Here is a 21,533-nt window from a genome sequence, read left to right as displayed (position 1 = left end):
AGGTTGTCTTTTTGTTTTGTTTATGGTTTCTTTGTTTATGGCTGTGCAAATGCTTTTAAGTTTAATTAGGTCCCATTTGTTTATTTTTGCTTTTGCTTCCATTACTCTAGGAGGCAAATCCAAAAAAAATATTGCTGTGATTTATGTTAAAGAGTGTTCTGTCTCTGTTTTCCTCCAAGAGTTTTATAGTATCTAGTCTTACATTTAGGTCTTTAATCCACTTTGAGTTTATCTTCGGCTATGGTGTTAGATAATGTTCTAATTTCATTCTTTTGCATGTGGCTGTTCAGTTTTCCCAGCACCACTTATTGAAGAGACTGTCTTTTCTCCATTGTATATTCTTGCCTCCTTTGTCATAGATTAATTGACCATAAGTGCATGGGTTTATTTCTGGGCTTTCTATCCTGTTCCATTGATCTATGTGTCTGTTTTTGTGCCGGTACCATACTGTTTTGATTACTGTGTGGCTTTGTAGTATAGTCTGAAGTCAGGGAGCATGATTCCTCCAGCTTTGTTTTTCTTTCTCAAGATTGTTTTGGCTATTTGAGGTATTTTGTGTTTCCATACAAATTTAAAAAATTTTTGTTCTAGTTCTGTGAAACATGCCACTGGTAATTTGATAGGGGTTGCATTGAATCTTAGATTGCCTTTGGTAGTATGGTTATTTTAACAATATTGATTCTTCCAATCTAAGAACATGGTATATGGTTCCATATGTTTGTGTTGTCTTCAATTTCTTTCATTAATGTTTATAATTTTCCAAGTACAGGTCTTTTACCTTGTTATGTAGGTTTATTCCTAGGTATTTTATTCTTTTTGATGTGATGGTAAATGGGATTGTTCCTTACTTTCTCTTTCTGATATTTCATTGTTAGTGTGTGAACTGCAACAGATTTCTGGTTATTACTTTTGTATCCTGCAACTTTACTGAATTCATTGATGAACTTTAGTGGTTTTCTGGTGGTATCTTTAGAATTTTCTGTGTATGGTATGTTATCTGTAAACAGTGACAGTTTTACTTCTTTTCCAATTTGGATTCCTTTTATTTCCTTTTCTTCTCTGATTGTTGTGGCTGGGACTTCCAAAACTATGTTAAATAAAAGTGGCGAGAGTGGGTGTCCTTGTCTTTTCCTCATCTTAGAGGAAATGCTTTTAGTTTTTCACTGTTGAGTATGATGTTAGCTGTGTGTTTGTCATATATGGCCTTTATTATGTTGAGGTATGTTCCCTCTATGCCCACATTCTGGAGAGTTTTTCTCATAAATGTATGTTGAATTTTACCAAAAGCTTTATCTGCATCTATCGAGATGATCAGATGGTTTTTACTCTTCAGTTTGTTAATGTGATGTATCATATTGATTTGTGGATACTGAAAGACCCTTGCATACCTGGGATAAATTCCATTGCTGTTTCATTATTTATAGAAACTTTTAACAATGAAAAAAACCTAAACATTCAATTTAACTGTGACTATGGAAACCCTTTCAAGTTCATCATTCCATTTACAGTATCATAGCAAAGTTACATTTAATCCATTTTAAAACTGAAGAAAAAAATTTTACTTACAGAGAAGAAACAAATAGGTAAAATTTTTTTCAAGTTACTCTTTCTCTTAAAAGGAGTGAGTAGGCATCCTAAGTGATTGAACTTCTTTGAGGATGTTGTAAAATGAAAAAGCAAGTCCAGGCACTCAGACCTGTCTTTTTAAAGTTGAAATTACTGCTGTATGGTACTTTCCTCACTCTTTCCCGCTAATGAAGGAAAAGTGCTGATAACCTCATAAAAGCTTTATTTTCTGACTTGGAACACAGGGATTTTAAAAGTTTCAAGTCACTCTCTTTCTTTTGAGCTTTTTGATTACCTTCAAACTCATTTGTCATTGGTCTGTTCAGGCTTTTTGTTTTTTATTGATTCGGTCTTGGTATGTTGTTATGTTTTGGTAAGCATTTTTGTGTCTTTAAGACACTTTCTCACTAAGATAAAAATAGTCATCTGTGTTTTCTTCTGAAAGCTTTAAGTTTTACTTTAAAAAATTATTCCATCTAGAATGGATCATTGTGTTTGATGTGTAGGGAATCCAATTTTATCTTTTTCCACATGGGTAGTCAGTTGTCTAAATAGTATTTATTGACTATCCATCCTCTTCTAATGATTTGCAATGCCAACTCTGTCGTAGCTTGAGTTTCCATGTATGTGTGGATTTGTTTCTAGATTTTCTATTCTGGTTGATTGGTCTCTTCTCTATTCATAACACCAGCCTACACTGTCTTAATTTCTATAATTTTGAAATAAATTTTGATATTTGAGAGAATAAATTGCTACCACCCTTGACTTATTCTTGAGTGTCTTATCTAGTCCTGATATTTTGTATCTCTCTGTACATTTTATAATCAATTTGTTATGTTCTGTGAAAAAGCCTTGTGCAATGTTGATTAAAATTTTATTAAATTTTTATATCAATTTGGTGAGAATTAACATTCTTGTGATATTGAATCTCTTGCTGATGAACATGATACCTTTTTCCAGTTAGTTGGCCTCCTTTAACGTCTTTCAGTAACAGTTTATGATATTCTTACACTTTTTTGTATACATTTCAAAATACATTCGTCCATTACTATACTAAGTGGTATTTCTTTGTAAATTACATGACCTATGTCATTGTTATTGGTATATAGAAATGTGGTTTATTTTTGAAATTGATTTCATTGCCAAGGACTTTTATTCATTCTAAAAAGTTAGCTGTATATTTAAAAATCCCAGGTGGTGGAATTAATGACATCCCTCAGTCTGTGACACTTCATTCTTCTCTTACTTTATTACTTATTTATTACTTTTAATCTCCATATCCTATTCTCATTCTTCATTTCCCCTTGGTTAACAACCATTTAATTTCTACAGAATTTTCTATGTAGACAACCGTATCTTTACAATAATTGTAAGCAATTTAGCTTACTCTCTCCAATTCTAATACCTTTTTCTTTTTCTTTTTTTCATATGTTGCTGGCTAGGACCTCTATAGTAATATTAAACAGAAGAGGTGATGGAGTGCCTCTTACACTTCTTTCTGAATTTTAGGCAATAGCTCTAACATGTCATTGCTGAATGTGAAGTTTGTCATAGGTATATATTTTTTTGTATACATATATATTTATTGAAGTATAGTCAGTTTATAATTTGTGTCAATTTCTGGTCTACAGCATAATGCTTCAGTCATACATACACATACATATATTCATTTTCATTTTGTTATAAGTTACTACAAGATATTGAATATAGTTCCCTGTGCTATATAGTATGAACTTGTTATTTATCTATTTTATATATATTAGTACTTGCAAATCTCAAACTCCCAGTTTATCCCTTCCCACTCCCTTTTCCCCCCGGTAACCATAAGTTTGTTTTCTATGTCTGTGAGTCTGTTTCTGTTTTGTAAATAAGTTCATTTGTCTTTTTTTTTTTTTTTTAGATTCCACATGTAAGTGATATCATGTGGTATTTTTCTTTTTCTTTCTGGCTTACTTCACTTAGAATGACGATCTCCAGATTCATCGCCGTTGCTGCAAATGGCATTATTTTATTATTTTTTATGGCTGAATAGTATTCCATTATATAAATATACCACAACTTCTTTATCCAGTCAGCTGTTGATGGACATTTAGGTTGTTCCCATGTCTTGGCTATTGTAGATAGTGCTGCTATGAATATAGGGGTGCATGTATCTTTTTGAATTAAGGTTCCTTCTGGATATTGTCATAGGTTTTTGTTAGACAGACTTAAACAAGTTGAAGAAATTTTCTTCTCTTACTAGATGCTAAGAGTTTTTTCACGAGTAAAATATTGAATTAATTAAATGCTGTTTTGTGTCTACAGAGATGATATGACTTATCTCCTTAATTTTACTAATGTGGTAAATAGCACCAATAGATTTTCTAATATTAAGCTTCCATTGCAAACCTAGGGTAATCTCTGCTTGATCATATTTTATAGGCTATTGATTGGATTTGGTTTTCTAATGTTTTATTTAGTATTTCTATACCTGTGTTCATGAGTTCAGTAAGTTTTCATTTCTCCTGTTGTCCTTACCTTGCTTTTGGTATAAGGTTCAGATCAAGAGGATAAAATCCTCTGGGCCTGTATATTCTTTATGGAAAAAATTTAAATCACCCATTCAGTTTCTTTAATAGTTCTATGTGTATTCAAATACTTTATTTCTTTTTAAGTCAATTTTGGCAAATTATATTTTTCTAGGCATTGACAATTTTATCAAAGTTTTCAGATTTATTGGTGACATTTCAAAAGTGTTCTTATTAAGAATCAAAATACTGAGTTGGACAGATGGTGACAATACTAAATAGTCTGTAAAATTTCTCTAAGAGTGTATAGTGTTACATCTTACCAAAATTAAATCAAGTACAATATATGAAAGTATTTAAAAATTATTTTTCCTTCTATTTGGAAGCTTGAAAATTATCAGGAAAAGAAATATTGAAGCACAGTCTTTACCATGATAGACAGCTTTTTTTTCTCAATTATTTCTCTTAAGCCATAATACATAATAAAATGTATTACAAAACTATAATTTAGTTTTTTAAAAAAATTACCTGTTAATTTTCTAGCATAAGGAAAATATTGGGTTATACTATGACATATGCCTTATATTTCCTTTCTCATACATTATCTCATTAGATCCTTTAGAAGCTTTATTTTGGTTTTCTGCTTAAAATTCACAAAGGTTGGTTGTGAACTCCGTCACTTTTGAGAAAGGACTCTGGAGAACCCCCTGAGGATAGTTTACTTGAAAATACATGAGTTCATTCCTAATAGAATCAAACTCTGAAGTCCCTGCCTGACTTCTTTTTTAATACATCCTTGAGCCTGTCTTATACCCAATAGTTTGTGCCTCCCACTTCCCCACCCCTGTATTTCTGCCCTTCCCCCCCCCCCCAATTACTACTAGTTTGTTCTCTGTATCTGTGAGCCTGAAAGAAGTTGTTTTCTAGTATGTCCCAGATTGAGGAGTGTCGAATTCACAGGCTGTTCCTGCTGACCTAGAAGCCCAACCTCCCTCAGCTGGCTTTGAAAATTAAGTGGAGTGTTGACTGATTAATTGAAGGGCACAACTGATGTTGTGCAGAGTAGATAACCTGACACAGTGAATAGAGCTCAACATAGTCTTATTTTGCATTTTATTTCCTTTTTTCCTTAAATGAGAAATGTGGGACAGTATCCCCATAATATATGCCGTACTTTATATATATATGTAACATAGTAGCTATTTTGTTGAGAGCAAAGAAAATATGTCTAAATGTAATGAGAAGAGGAGCTTAGACCTGTGAACTGAGAGGGACTTGTCTGTCAAAAAAGAAAGGCAGCAAAGGTTTAGAGAGAGGACCAGAGAGCTAGTATAATGAGGGTAGGGGATATAGAAAGAAACGTGAAACTTCTGAAAGTTTTCAGTTGAAATTGCAAATGCATCCAAAATAGGTATGTAAAGAGGAGGAATCTTGTGAAGTGTCTAGAGAATACCAAGACCACAGATCTTTTCCCTAAGGCCAGGAGGAGCTGAAGCATTTGGAATTGTTTCATTTGTGTTGATGGCGTAACACCCCTCCCGCAGGTCAAGGGTGCAAAGTCATGGAGCAGAGTTCACCTCTGCCCTAGAGGTTGAATTTTGTGGCCTAGGAGAATCTTTGCAGCTTTATCTTTTGTGATCATCTGGCAAAAGGATGTGGCTTCAAAGTGCCTTCTGCTTTCTTTTATCCCATAGCTGCAAAGCCCAGAGAAACCTGAATTCTTCCTTTGCTATTGTGATGGATCTCAGCACTGCTTCTCTCAGCTGGCTGTTCCAGACCTGTGAGGTGAGTCTTGGGGGTCCGTGTGGAGGGTGGGATCAGCGGGAACCAAATTCTTTAGCCTCTGTAATGGCTTGTGTCTGCTTGACTGTGTCAGTCGTCCAGGGTCATTCAAGGAAGTAGTTAGAAATGAAACACTTGTGTGTCCTGCTTTGATTATATTTGTGTGATGGTGAGAAAATAACTCTATGGTCCTTTATTTCCTCTTCTGTAAAACAAAGATATTAGACAACATCACTGATTTTACGACATCTCCCATCTGTTTTTATGAAAGCATGATCATCTCTGACTGCTGTATTTGTAAGCACATGTTTGGAAACTCGCTCCCTTAGCCCTGTGCCCACAGTAATACTGTTATTCAACTATACTCACTTATTCATTCTCCATTTATTTTAAAAATCTTATTATATGTTAAGCATTGAGGTAAGTACTGGGATTATGGAGATGACAGATTTTAACCCTCGCCTTGGCTATGGTTTAATGTGGAAGTCTGAAAAAATAAATCAGTGTAGTGATGGTTCTGTGAAATGAGTGCTATAAATCAATGTGCATAGGGTATTACAGAAAATGAATTGTGTAGTCAGATTATGTGGGTTGGGAAACTTTGGGAATAAGTGACAATAGGAAATCTAATTTGAAAGGCTAGTAGGAATTAGCTAGGGAAAGAAGGCAGAGAAAGGAGTTCCAGGCAAAGGAAACAGAATCTGCAAAGATTGGGGGCCCTGAAACCGCATAATGACTTTGATATGTTGAGGGAAAGGCACATACATGAGGAAAAGAGAGGAGATAGAGACCTAAGTAGGGCTCAGATCCTAAAAGGACTATAAATCATTTTGCAGGGTTACCACGTTGAATGTTTTTATGATTCCAGAAGGATTTTATGTGGTGGAGTAACATTAGGGTTTCATTTTAAAGATTATTCTGGCTTCAGTGGAAACATAGGAAAGTAGCGATAAGATATACTGTAGATTAGGCTTGATTCAGTTTTTATTTTAACTCCCTTCTATCATATCTTTTTGTAATGTAAGAGCTGGAAAACCCAAACCAACATTTCCCAGGCTCCCATGCAGCCAGAGTACTGTACAGGAATTAGGGCCTATACCATGTGCAGATGCCCTCACAAGAAAACTGATACGAAGCTGAGTTCCATGAGGAAGATCCATTTTGCTGGGGCAGAAAAATGGAGAGGTGACATAATTCTGGAGCTGAAACTATTGTTATTGGGAAGCCCTAACACCCGTCTACTAATTGAAACACGAATCTGTAGAGTGGAGGTAAAGACAGAAACTCCTTGGCAAGCTCAGTTCTATGTGGTGGTTAGTGAAGTCACCCTATGGTCTGATTTCACAGATCTCCCAACAGTTCTGTGAGCGATTCATATTACTTAGTAATTCATTTCTTCTCTAGCCAGGTAAGGAAAAGTCTGTTGTCTGAGACTGTGAACCCTGACCAAATTGGTAGGAGGGTACATTAAAGGAGTGGCAGTGGAATTAAATAGACAGATAAATACAGAAGTATATTATGAGATTATTATATGTTATTCATATAGAATTGTTTTTTGTAGGTGTAATGCTTATACCTGTCCCTTTTACACTGTATCAAATTGTCAAAGAAAAATGATCATTACTGAGTCTTTGCCTTGGCTTAGAAATATGGGCTGTGTGGAGGAGTTTGAGCTTTCTTTCTATTCCATTTCTTCTGCACAAATTTATAATGAGTTTTATATATGTGGTTACATACCACATAAATCTTCTAAATATTTGTACAGCTTAAGAGGCCAACAAACCCAAAGCAAGATAACAAAGTGGCTATTAGCCCTCTGGCAGTGTAGTAAAAGACTCAGAAAGCTGGCTAACAATAAATAAGCTTTAGTTCTATGTAATTTACATGGAGAAAGAAAAATGTTATGCTTGGTATGTAAAAAAAAAAAATCTACAAAGTTGATTCAGTGCCAAAGTTATCGAATAAGATTTATTAAACAGTAATTACTGTTAAAATATATCACACAGAACACAAAATTTTTTTTGTCTGGTTCATTTCAGGCTAAACAATGGTACAGTTCCCTTCCTTAAAGATGAATGTGATCAGCATTCAATGAAATTTTTTTTTAATAAAAACTTATTGCAGGCTGACAGATGGTTATTTATTACCACAATGAATAACACTTTTTTTGGAGACAGTTTATGTAGGAAGAACTATTTGTAATAGCTATACTTCACACACCAGGGTTTCAAAGACTATTTCATATCACGGTAAGTTTCTTTGTTTTACAAGCAGGAAACAAAAGTCATTCATTATATAAGCAATTTTCTTATTCAGAATTCTTAGTGGTCAAAAAGGGCCTGCTTTAACTAGTTTAAACAGAACATAAATTTATTAACAGGAGTTATGTGACCATAGAAATCTCTAGCAGATTTGGAGGCTGAAAAGCCAGGAGCACTGCTCAAATCATGCCCTGCTGCTGATGGGCTCAGGTGTGGCAGCTCATATCATCCAAGACTGGCTTCTGATGCTGCTATTAGATGTTTCGTCTCAAAACAGAAGGATGTCTGTCATACCACTTTTACCTTGGATAAATGTGTTTCACCCAGCTCCTCCCTCTTCCTGTTAGTCTTGCCCTGAGCAGTTAATGGGCAGAACCTTCAGTCACTACCGGAGTCCTGGTTACGAAGGATCTGGGAAAACTCTTTGCTGGCTTTTACTTTGGGGAGGTGGGCCTTTTATGGTGGGAAATTTCCATACACTGCAAGACTGTGCACAGGTTATGCAGCGTCAATATATGACAAATATCGACTACACTGCATCCTCTGACAAAGCAAGAAGTCAGTCACAGACAAGGGAATATAATCCCTCTGAATCTCTGGTCTGGTTTCATTTGGTCGTGTCCTGTATCTAAAGCAATTTTAAAGCAGCTCACGAGTGAGAAGCTAATGCAAAAGTGGCAGTGGCCCTTGAACATTGTGATATCAGTTGATTTTAACTTCATGATTTTGAATTTGTATGTCAAGTATAGATGTGCCTAATATACAGTAGTCAAGATATGGCAATAACTTGCTAAAACTGTTGACTATAGGAGTAAGATATTAAAAAATTATTTCCAGATACTAATATGTTTGTAAATGTCACCTTTTTACAAAACCCCAAGGGTGATCTAGAAAATATAGGTTGACTTTCTTTTTAAATTCATTTCATAAAGAAAGTGAGGGACCTTAAGGGGTAAGTGTCAATTAAACAGACCCAGTGTATGGTGGAATCTGTCTGGGAGAGATGGAACTCAGTTATCCCAGAGAGGTGGTGGGTGATGTGAGGAGATGGGAATGACTGGAACTTCTTTCGATGATGTAGGTTCAGGGAGAGGTAATGCTAGTTTTCTTCAGGTTTCACCTGGAGAGAAAAATAGAAAGGTAGTAGGAGGCAGATTAGGGTTCTAGTCGCAAACAACAGAAACCAAATCTGGACAGCTTTGAGAGAAAAAATATATACTGGAAACATACATTTGGTGGCTTACAGAAGAATCATGACTGGAAAATAGCCACAAGCCAAGGAAGTCTGGGTATCTGAAAACATGGCCAAATTCATATCTCAGAAAAATCTGGTAGAATGCCACTTGTGCTGCTGCTGGAAAACACTTGTCACCATCAATGGAAGCTCAACTCTGCAGTCATTCCTGTGAGTAACTGGATGGTTCTGCACTTTACATAACACCCTCAGGATTCTTCTGTGGAAGCTTCTACTGGCAGAGTTGGAGCTACATGCTCTGCTCATAGCTGCCAAGGACTTTCTGGGTTTGATGATGGGGTGGGGATGCAGTGGTGGTGAGACTTTGTCTCCTAAAAATATCTGCGAAGGGGCATTCCTTCCCCCAGATAGGAAGGATAATCATGTAATTAAAAGTAATAGCCCCAGCTTTGACAGATATCCACCACTTGGGGGTCAACAGCCCTCTGTTGTGGGGAATAATATCATGTACTTGGGCTTCCCACAATCTGCATGGGTTGGCCTGGGGAGGAGAAAGGACATCTATATTAGGGCTTGCTTAGTAGGGAGAGGCATCCTGTCCAGAATAACGTGGATGGTCAAAGGGCCTGGACAAGTCAGTTGGAATCACAGCTGTTGGGGAGGTGACTAGGGGAAATGTAAGAGTGGCAACAGTAGGGGAAGAGCAGTCAGGGGATGTAGATGGTAGCCAGGGACTCATGGGGCTGATTCTGCTCTGAGATGAGCTGCCGAGCATCTCAGTGGTATCCTCAACCATTGACAGCAGGGCAGCTGGTGAATAGAAAGGGATGAAAAGGAGGATGGGATTTCAGAATGATGCTTCTAGGGGTTTTGTTGCTAATATTGAATTACCCAACACCCATTGATTATCCTTCCCAGGGCCAGTGGCCAGGTATATTATCAACATAGCTTTATTCATCTTTCTTAAAGAATAATGGCTCTATGATTTTTGTTAAAATGATATATTCCATTATTGAAAACAAAAAAATATAGGGAAGTCCATAACAAAAGTAAGGTATCCTCTCAATTCCACCCTCTGCAAAAAATCATTACTATTTGGTGAATTATTTATTTGGTGAATATTGTCTAGACATGTCTTTATTTTATATAGATAGGTAGCTAAAACAACAGTTATAGCATGGTTAGCGTGCACAAGGTCCTGGGTTCAATCCCCAGTACATCTTCTAAAAACAAATAGACCTAATTACCTCCCTCTTGCAAAAAAAAAGAATTTCTTCTAAAACAACAGTTATATAAGTAGAAATAATTTTAGGAAAATGGGATCTAAATATGTGATTTAAATGTAAAACATATTAAAAATATTCCTACACATAAAAATTTAGGGGGTAAATTTTTTACCATCATATAATACAGCAAAATGACAACTTTCTACAAATCTACTTTTTAATTACCAATGGGTATAGTAAAGCTTGATGCATTTTTATAAATGAATACAGCTATACAACTACAACCCAGATCAAAATTTAGAACATCCCCAGCCTCCCAGTCAGTTTTCTACTCCCAAAGATAACCACTATTCTGATTTCTATCACCAATGGTTAGTTTTGGTTGTTTCTGAACTGCGTAAAATGAAGTATTCTTTTGTGTCTGGCTTCTTTTGTACATTGTCAGTGTCTCTGAGATTCATCCACGTTGCTGAATGTAGTAATAATTCGGTCTTTTTCATAACTGTATATATGCCATTGTATAACAGACTACAATTAACTTATTCATTCTACTACTGATGGGCATTAAGGTTGTTGCCAGTTTTTGCCTGTTATGAATAAAGCTTCTATGAATATTTTATGTTGTTTGGTGCGTATATGCACTCATTTCATTGAGCGTATATCTAAGAGTGAAACTGTTGGATCATGCATATGTTCAGATTTAGCAGATATTGACAACTTTACAAAGAGGCTGTACCACTTTATATACATCTTTGCTAATATTTGGTAATTAAAAAAAAATCATCCTAGTGGTTTGTAGTGTTATCGTATTGCAGTTTCTTTTTTTTTTTTTTTAACATTTTTTATTGATTTATAATCATTTTACAATGTTGTGTCAAATTCCAGTGTTCAGCACAATTTTTCAGTCATACATGGACATATATACACTCATTGTCACATTTTTTTCTCTGTGAGCTACCATAACATTTTGTGTATATTTCCCTGTGCTATACAGTATAATCTTGTTTATCTATTCTACAATTTTGAAATCCCAGTCTATCCCTTCCCACCCTCCGCCCCCCTGTATTGCAGTTTCAATTGGCATTTATTATGACCAAAGATGAGCATCTTTTCATATACTTATTGGCTATTTGAATGTCCTTTTCTTCTGAAGTCTTTTACCTATTGTTAAAAAATTGAATTGTTTCTCCTCCTCATTGCTTTTTAGAAGATTCATATACTCTGAAGATGCCTTTTGACAGATATTTGAATTCAAATGTCTTTTTTCACATAACCTTAAAAAATGTCATTTGCCTAGAATTTCACATGATCCTGGGATTTAAGTATTTCATTTTACAGTTAAACAAATAGATTTAACAAATCTAAATGATTTGCCCATGGTGCCATAGAGGGCTAGAGATAGGAGTTAGGGTTATCTTCTCTCATGTTTCTCTCTCTCTCTTTTTACTCTAATACTCTGTTTATCCTAAAAATTAAAAGTAAGTAATTTAATCAACATACAAAGTCTTCACGACACAGTCTTATTCTACAGATATTTGGATCTGTTTTCTTTTCATTTATTAGTCCAAATCTTGAGGCTCTCATCAAATTTACTGTTAATTGTCAAGTGAAAGCTCATCAAACTTACTGTTAATCCTCAAGTGAAAGCAGGGAGACTTTATGTTTTCTCAAGGAAGAAAAATATAATCCAAAACATAGTTCTTGAACCCCATTTATTTGATAAGCTGCATGAAGCAAAGGTTTTCTTAAATGGTAAAATTTGCTCTAAGCAGTGGCTCTGTAGTTTGTGGTTGTCCTTGATAGTAAGATATAGATATAGATATAGACATAGATATAGATACAGATATAGATATAGATACAGATATAGATGTAGATAGATATATAAACTTTGAGGAGAGAAGTGGTCTGTAAGCCAGGTCTGTGTTCTGGCAGATCCTTGCAACAAGATGTTTTCAGGTAAAAAAAATCAAACAAAAACATAGACTGATGCTTACCTTCACTGTTACTATTGGCATTACAGAAGTGTGTGCAGCTGAACTGTTAGTAGAACTGGCCAGGAAATGAGGACCTTAAAAACCCTGACAGATAATTGTCAATGAAGATAAACCGCCATGAAGGCCACCAAATTCAAAGAGGGCCAAATGTGAGCTGCCTGCTCCTTTCTAAATGTGCAGCCAGGGGATCTGAAGGCAGTAAAACAGCTTTGAACAACTAATGTCTGAGAAAGGACTAACCATCTTCTGTAGATCCTCTGGTCCCAGGCTTCGTTATTCTGGCACCTGGAGCACAGCCACAGGGCTGTTGTGTGAGTGGATGGACGGTAGGTGCCCGTGTTGTGTTAGTAGTCAGTGACTGTGTAGGTTGGTTGGTTTTATTGGTGTTTGGGGGTCATCACCTTTGCAAAAACATCTCTTCAAGGGATTATATTTCATTTTGGAAGGTCATCATTGTACGGTCAAGGGCACAGATGCGCTCAATCCTCTGCAGTCGAAGAACATCTGGCTGCACTGACCCTGAGTGTCAGCATTTTGCATGGGACTGGCGTCACTGCTTTCTTCTGAATGCCTGCTTGAGACAGTTATTTAACATCTCTGCTCAAAGACAAAGTGAGGTCACTTACAGATTGGGTTGAAAAGGAGGTGATGACATTCACGAATTAGTAATTATTCCTGGGGGATCTCACCTCACAACTTCAAGTTTGGATATTGCTTAAAATACGCCTTTCAAAGATCACTTTAAAAAGCAATACAGTGAAATTTTCCATTAAAGATACTGAACTACATTTCCAATTAAAAACAAAACAAAAACTACTATCTAAAAGCTTATGGAATAAATAATTTTGTGTAAAATTTCTGGAGATGGCATCTAAAGAGAGTCAAAAAATGTGACATCCCAAATAATTTAGACGGAAAAAAAGATGATAAGCTCTGAAAAATGTGTTGTTTATTTCTCTCTCTCTAGAGACAGTGATACCAAGAGCTGGAATAGTTTCATGCAATCTAAGGATGGGGCAAAAATCAATGTTTTTAAATTGCCATGTTAATTGTCATTGTATATGATTTTTACATAATACGCAATTTTAAATATGTGTGTACAAACTGAACAAACTGCATTTATGGAGTGGTTTATCTATTTCATCTACATCCTTAAAAGATTATGTAATCAAGCCTTTTATTTGGAGGATTGCCTCATTGGGAAATGGAGACCATCTTATATTTGGTATAATTTACTGCTCGGGCTTAGTTGCTGCTTTCAGCCCTTTTATGCTTTGCAGAGCCCAGGGAAGCGTGTTCTACCACTGACACTGTTTGAATTGCCACCCCAGGTATAGGCAATTAACATACCATGTTGTCTTGAATTGAAGAACAGTAATAAAACCAACCAAAATAGAGCCTTATTTCTATTATTACCATATGCTGACCACTCTAAATACTATCAGTGGTAAATACTCTTCTTCACCAGGCTGTTCTCTCTCATTAATTCCCCCCTCCCCACTTTCCCCACTCACCACCATGTCACCGGACCCTTTTTAGTTTTTGAAGCAACAGCATAAGAAATGTCTGGAAACAAAAAGGAGAAGAAGATGACAATAACTGTAATTTCTCAAACGATCAAGTTTTGCCAAACTGGAACCTTAGAGTAGGTAAGTGCTAAATTGTAGAAAAATCATTGGCATGGGAGACAGGAGACGGAGAAACCCATTTTTGTCACTTGGGTAAGCCATTTCACCTTTAGTACCTTCTATATATATATATATATATATATATATATATTTTTTTTTTAAGAAAAGAGACAATGAGGAGGGATGAACATGATGATTTCCAAAATTACTTCCAGTTCTTAGCTTCTGGACTCTGATATAGGAGTCATGGCTGACAAAACAGATTGAAGGCTTGCTCTGTCCCTAACTAATGTGATCTTTAGGAAGTAACTTAACCGGCCTCAGTTTTGTAGGTTAAAGTACAAGCTCCTCAGTATACCTTAAAAGGCATAGGTTCTGTTTCATGTCTCATGCCACATGTTTTGTACTTGACACTCCATTAAAATCTAATTTAAAATAGTTTTTGAATTTTAGTGGGAAGGTTTTCAACTTTTCACTGTTGAGTATTATGCTGGCTGTAGGTTTGTCGTAAATAGGTATTATTATGTTGAGATATGTTCCCTCTATACCCACTTTGGTTAGAGTTTTTATCATAAATGGGTATTGAATTTTATCAGATGCTTTTTTGGCATCTACTGAGATGTTCATGTGATTTTGGTCATTTCTCTTGTTGATGTGAATCACGTTGATTGATTTGCGTATGTTGAATCATCCTTGTGTTCCTGGGATGAATCCAACTTGATCATGGTATATGATCTCTTTTATGTGTTGTTGGATTCTGTTTGCTAATATTTTGTTGAGGATTTTTGCATCTATGTTCATCAATGATATTGGCCTATAGTTTTCGTTTTTGGTAGTGTCTTCGTCTGGCTTTGTTATCAGGGTGATTGTGGCTTCATAGAATGAGTGTGGGAGTGTTCCCTCCTCCTCAAACTTTTGGAAGAGTTTGAGAAGGATTCAATCAATATCTTTAGTAACCTGTAATGAAAAAGAATATGAAAACATATATATATGTATATATATGTATGATAGAACTATTATATATATGTGCAACAGAAATTGACACAACATTGTAAACTGACTATACTTCAATTAAAAAAATAGTTTCTGCAACTGTACTTTTATATTAACTCTGGACTTCTATTAACTCTGGTGTTCCTTTGGAGAAGAGAAAATCAGTTGATCAGTCTAGAGAATTTTAGAGTATTTTCTGATGTAAAGACATTTGCTGACACTGTTGAAGTAGGTACATTTGGGTGAATGGTTATATATATTAAAAAAAAGCCCTCTCCACATTTTATCATTTTGCGGTTCCATCAAAATTCAACCTTCTTTCATCACCATAACAACCCACAGCTCATGACAAATGTCAGATCATTATCAGGAAAGATATGAGGACAAGTCTGCCAATCTTTCCATACATTTTGTAGTTATTTTTTATTCAGATCTTTATTTAGATCACTTGGCATATGTTGCATAGAGAACCTTCTTGTGAACCCTTAAATTTTCAGTTAGGGAACAGACGTTTTTGATATCTTGGCACAAAGGGTATCTCTTGGGTCTTTTTCTGATAAACAGATACCGAAATTACATACACCTTACAAGAGTGAAGGAGAAGACAAAATGCTATAAACCAAAAGGGAGGCAATACAGTACAATGCATAGAAGTACAGACTGCTAGTCAGAGGGCTTGGGCTCATATCATAGCTCTGCGGTCTGTCAGCTGTTGGCTAACAGATTTGTTAGCAGGCAAGTTACTAAATCTCTCTGGGCCTCAGTTTAATAATTCCTACTTCACAGGGTTGTCCTGAGAAACAATTAAGTTAAAGAAGAAAAGCACTTAGAGCATGATAGGCACATAGTGTGTACTTACTGTATGCTAGGTCTTGTTATTACAGGTCATCTGTGGATAGCCTTGCATAATAGATATAAACATGCCTGATGATGGAGGGATGTCACGGTTCTCCATTAGAGAACAACAGGGCAAGACACATAGCAGATTTGATTTCAAATTCTGGCCTCTTAAGCAGGATTCCTGTGTATGTCCCCTATTCTGATGGGAGTGTTCATCACACACTGTGATAAATTATCCTCTCTGCATCTCATCCATTTACCTACCTAATTAGTACCCCTCCTTCAAGACTCAAATCAGAGCTTATATCCTTAGAAAAACTTCCAATGACTGTTCTCCTCAAGACTCCTTTCCTACCTCCACCATACTAGATGGTAATGAGCTTCTATGTGCTCTGATGGCCTCAGGGACACGCCTCCATCATTGTCATCTTCATCTCACAGAAGTTACATGTTCAAGTTTTGGTCTACCTGAATAGACTATAATATCCTGGGAAGGCAGGCAGGCCCCAGATAATTTCCATGTTTGTATTTTCAGTGTCTATTACAGTACCAGGTTTATAATCTATACAGATGTGAGAGGCAGAAGGGGGCCAGCCCACTGCCTGGGAAAATGGCAATACCAGGAGTGGAGGTAGGGAATGCAGGGGGACCAGTAGGCTTAGGGAGGGGGAGATAAAGACTTGAGGGGTGGGCAGATTCAACTAAAGGCAGAACATCTGCTGTAGGAAATAATGATTGTAATTAAGGAAAATTTAGGCTCAGAGAGGCTAAATTTGGGAGTCATCCAAATGTATATGAGATTTGAAATCTTGGGAATGATGTTTGTGTCATTAGAGAGAATGGATGAGAAAAAAAGCCAAGAAAAGAATCCCAGGGAATGTCTACATTCAGTGGGTAGGACTCAGATAAGGAGAATGAGAAGGACCGGACAGGGAGGGGAGCAGAGAGAAACCAGAGCTTTATGATGTCTGAGGAGCCAGGATAGTGGTGAAATCAAAGAAGTGATTAACAGCATCCAGTAGTTACTATTAAGTGAACAGATACAAATTGAGCATCAAATCTGTGCTGGGACAAAATGGTTGCAAGGTCTTTGTCCTCATGAAAATTAACTGGGATGAAGGGTGGGATGAGGACTAGAATGAAAAGAATAGATTTGTAGAAGCTGATTACAACAGTGAGGAGCAAACCAGAGGTGAGATGTGGTCAAGAGAAAAGGAAGATGACTGTATTAAGCAGCCTGGCCCTTACTGGAAAGAGAGGAAATGATGGCCTGAAGGAAAAAGTATTATCTGAGGCAAGGTTTCATATTGTACTTATTGAATTGTTCGGCTTTTTCACTGGAGAGACTTGAGCCCATTTCTAGGCTGAAGGATACCTGCCAGAGGGGAGGCAGAGGAGAGAGTGAGAGCACACATGGAGAGGATGAGATCAGGAACACGTGAGGAGCCGTCAGCCTGGAAACAGAGAGGCCCTTCTGAGGCAGAACGCAGAGAGGACACAGGGAAAATGTTAATCACATCTGGAGACAGGAAAGAGAAGTTGACAGTGTTCATACTGGACGAATGGCATCTAGCTACTCTGAAAAGCAGAGGGGAAGAGGACCGGATGTGGGTTCAGAGAGAGATGACAAGCACCAGCACAACGACCTTTGGTGGGGACCCTCCCCTGGGGATGGTTGCTGAGCAGCACTGAGATGGGAGGTCAGACTGAAGTGGACCACGTGGGCACTCTTAGTCACGGAAATTAGAGTTTGAAAATTAAAGAAAAAAAAAAAAAAGAGGGAAGGAGAAACTAAAAGTGTATTAAGAAACGTGCATCTCATAGATACACTTGGAATAGTCTTAGTTTAGATTCCAAATAGTGAGAAAATGCAGATCTGCCAGTTTACTTACGGAAATGGAAATGCCATTCCTGAAGTTAATGAACAAAACCAAAACAAGATTCGATGGCAAGCTGTGGCTGCAGGCAGTGATCACAGAGTGCTGACTTTCCAGGACAAATTACTTCTTTTGAAGGCTGGGTTATAATGAAGTGGGAAGTGAACTGTGGCAGGATGTAGCCCTGGGACAGACAGGCTTTGCTTGATGGGGACCTTTGGTGGAATGGAGCCCTTCCAGCTTGGATGGTTCACAATTCTGTTGTTCTCCTTTTCTTATACTGTAGCCTCAAATAGTTCCAAATTGGATATCTTATTTGTGATGTCAAAACCATGCTGAGCCCTGGGAGAGGTGCATAAAGCTTTAGGGGAGCATTCTGCCAGGTTCTCTTCTCCAGCTTGCTCAGTCCTGCTCACCTGCTCCCTAACACGTGAATGGGGGAGCTGATGGGATTGCTCCCTGGGACACTTTGTAATTGAAAGGGTTGCTGTTCACAGTTCCTTCCTTACATGAGGTTGGCCCAAGTTTTCTCCTCCCCCGCTTCTTCTGTCTCTGGAAATGACTGGGTCAATAAGCCAGGGTTTGTGGCTCAGAATCCGCCATCTTCAACTGGAGGAAGAGAAAGCAGAGAACCTACTACGGCCTCTAGGATGAAGCTGTGTCCTCCAGCTCTCAGGTTTTTGTAGAGAGCTTCATCTTGACTGATGGCAGGGGGAGGGGGCAGGCATTTTGCTTCTCATTGGCTGTTGTTGGCTATACCTCCCTCCCTCAGTAGGGAATTGTGTAGAAAGGACTGGAGTAAGGGGTATTTGTCATTGGGTCTGAAGAGAACGTTGAGAAGAGAGAAGTGGCCCCATCTTTCTGAGATCAGGAGCTGTGAGGAGGGCACATTCCAGAGAGACTGATGTTAACACAGAGGGAAGCAGAACAAAGGATAGAGACAGAGACAGATCTTCAAGGACGTTGTTTTGAATGTCTGCTTTTATTGTGCCTGAATGTAGACCAACTCCTGGGCTCTCCATTATATAAGCCAACATTTTCCTATTTTTTTTTCACAGTCATTTGAGTTGGCTTTCTATCACTTGCCTTGAAGGAGTTCTGAATAAAATGAGAGGCGGTTAGCGACGCAAAATCTAGGTGTGTTCAGGATACTTGCTGCAATACCACTTTCTAAAATTATCAGAAGCTCACTCTTATGAACACACAGGTCTTTTTTCTTTATGTAAACATAGACATTAACTTAAAAGTAAAACAGCACTTTCTGAAAAGGACGGCTCTTGTGCTTAGGAAAGGGTGCCTAAAGAAACGGATGGAATCCTTCCCACCGTGTGCTCTAAGAATAAACATAGGCCCTCTGGGGTGGTGTAAATGCTATCCTGTCTGGAAGCAGAAGGGAGAATGGAGGAGGTCATCGCATCCCGGCAGTGCCAGCCATTTCACAGTGCTTTGTCAGAAACAAGGAGAGCTAGTTTAGACCACGTTGAAGGTAGTTTACTGCTGACTACCTCCTCCACTCCCATTTTTTCCCCCCTGACTTTTTGACCAGGAATTTAGGCACTCTGCTGAAGGGGCTTATAATACTTCAGAAAAAGCATCTAACATTCTTTTCTCACTGAAATTCAGGTAAAATTAAAACCCAAGCCAAAATACTTCTTGAGTGTGTCCTGTATGCTGGGTGTTTTACACACGTCCTTTCCCTCAATTCTCATTATGTCCACTTTAAACAGGAAGAAACAGAGGCTTCTAGATGCTAAGTAACTTGTTCAAGGTCACCTGGCAGAGTTGGGTTTCAAACTTAAATCTACCTCCATGACTGTTCTTGACTCTAAGCCTTCCTGTGTTTTGAAGATCCATAGGTGCCAAAGCACAGAAAACACCAAGGTAATCCTGAATATTACTAAATTTTTTTCCTGTCTTCTCAGGGTTGGCCTTTGCTTCAACGTCCAAATAACATAACTTAGCCTGCATCCCATGTCGCTGTAGCAAACCAAGTGCTTTCTGACAGCTCTAGGGGAACGTTGACATTTGCTTGATCATCACTTCTTACCTTCAACAGCAGTTTGCTCACCTCTTGCCTTCTCTTTACAGCGACTATGCTCCAGGGGGCAACTTGGGGGCCCATCTCCATTCTCAGAAGCACAAGTGACTCTGGGTTTCAAAATTCAGAATTCTGTAAGGATGTCCAAAAGGAAGGAAGTACAATCCAGGACAGGAAGTTTTCAGCTAAGTGTCAGGTGTTGCTCTGGGACCCACACTGACAGCCTCTCTCCCTGAGCCTGGACTACCCTTGGGGCTCTCGTCTTCCCTCTTGCCTCATTGTCATGTCTGCTCTAAACCACATCTCCAGGCTTGTTAGAGAAAATCAGAAATCCCTTAAATTAATTGCAGTGATGCTGGATTCTCCCCATGGGGCAGCTTTTACATTACATTATCACCTTGGAGATATTGTGGGTTCCATTTAAGAGCACTTCGATAAGCAAATATCATAATAAAGCAGGTCACATGACTTGTTTGGATTCCTAGGGCATGTAAAAGTCATGTTTAAACTGTAGTCTATTAAGTGTGCAATAGCATTAAATCTAAAAGACAACGTAAAGGCCTTAATTAAAAATACTTTATGGCTAAAAAGTCATCTGAGCCTTCAGCCAGTCATACTATTTTTGGTAGAGGGTCTTGCCTCAGTGTTGATGACTGCTGACTGATCAGGGCAGTAGTTGCTGAAGATTGGGGTGACTGCAGCAATTTCTTAAAATAAGACAACAACAAAGTCTGCCACATGAATTGACTCTTTCACAAACAATTTCTCTGTAGTATGTAACATTTCATAGCATTTTACCCACAGTAGAATTTCTTTCAAAACTGGAGTCAGTGGTCTCAAATCTTCCTCTACTTTATCAACTAGTTTGTCATATTCTAAATTCTTTGCTGTCATCTCAACAATTAAGTTCACAGTCTTATATGGGCATGGTTCATGGCTCCCCAAAGCAATTACAATAATAACATTAAAGGTCATTAATTATAGATCACCAAAACAATATAATAATAATGAAAAAGTTTGAAATACTGCAAGAATTACCAAAATGTGACACAGAGCCACAAAGTGAGTAAATGCTGTTGAAAAAATGGCACCAGTAGACTTCTCAACGCATGGTGGCTACAAAACTTCAATTTGTAAAAAAACAAAAAAAAAATTATCTGCAAAGCATAATAAAGTGAAACTCAATAAAAATGAAGTATATGTGTTTTAATGTTTTAGCCTGGAGTATTTGCATTTGGATTCCCTCACTAAATCCAAAATTATGTCAAGGACAAAGGAGAGAGACTATAGATGGCTTACCTCTCTAGCCAGAGTTTATTAGCTAATTTCTCTTCCACTCAAAACAAAGAGTCTGCCCTTAAGATAAATTTTTAGTGTAATATATAGATCATAGGAAACATAGCTAAAAAAATCACCATTTTGTTCTTGCTTCCAGCCAGCAGGTATTCAGAAGTACTATGGCTCCTGTTGGTCCTGCCCTGAGAGAGAGCCTACAGTGTGGGCAGATATCTTATATTTGAATCTTGTGATATTTTCCATCTGTCAAATTTTCTTTTTTGCTTTTTAACTTGATTCTGCCTCTGTTGTGGTCTTGGATTCTGTCTTTCGCTTGAAGGTAAGCTGCCT

General features: G+C 37.4%; 1 long non-coding RNA gene across 1 annotated transcript; it reads left to right on the top strand.

Moving 5' to 3' along the window:
- The first annotated feature begins 542 nt into the window (after positions 1-542).
- LOC116658238 lies at positions 543-21,049 on the top strand. Its single transcript, XR_004313509.1, has 3 exons — positions 543-555; positions 5,969-5,971; positions 20,940-21,049. It is a non-coding gene; the product is annotated as an uncharacterized LOC116658238 (long non-coding RNA).
- The last annotated feature ends 484 nt before the right edge of the window (positions 21,050-21,533 follow it).

The sequence above is a fragment of the Camelus ferus genome, chromosome 2, assembly GCF_009834535.1.
Source record: "Camelus ferus isolate YT-003-E chromosome 2, BCGSAC_Cfer_1.0, whole genome shotgun sequence".
Taxonomy (NCBI): domain Eukaryota; kingdom Metazoa; phylum Chordata; class Mammalia; order Artiodactyla; family Camelidae; genus Camelus; species Camelus ferus.
Note: the sequence above shows the minus strand (reverse complement) of the source record. Positions and strands in the feature narration are given on the sequence as shown.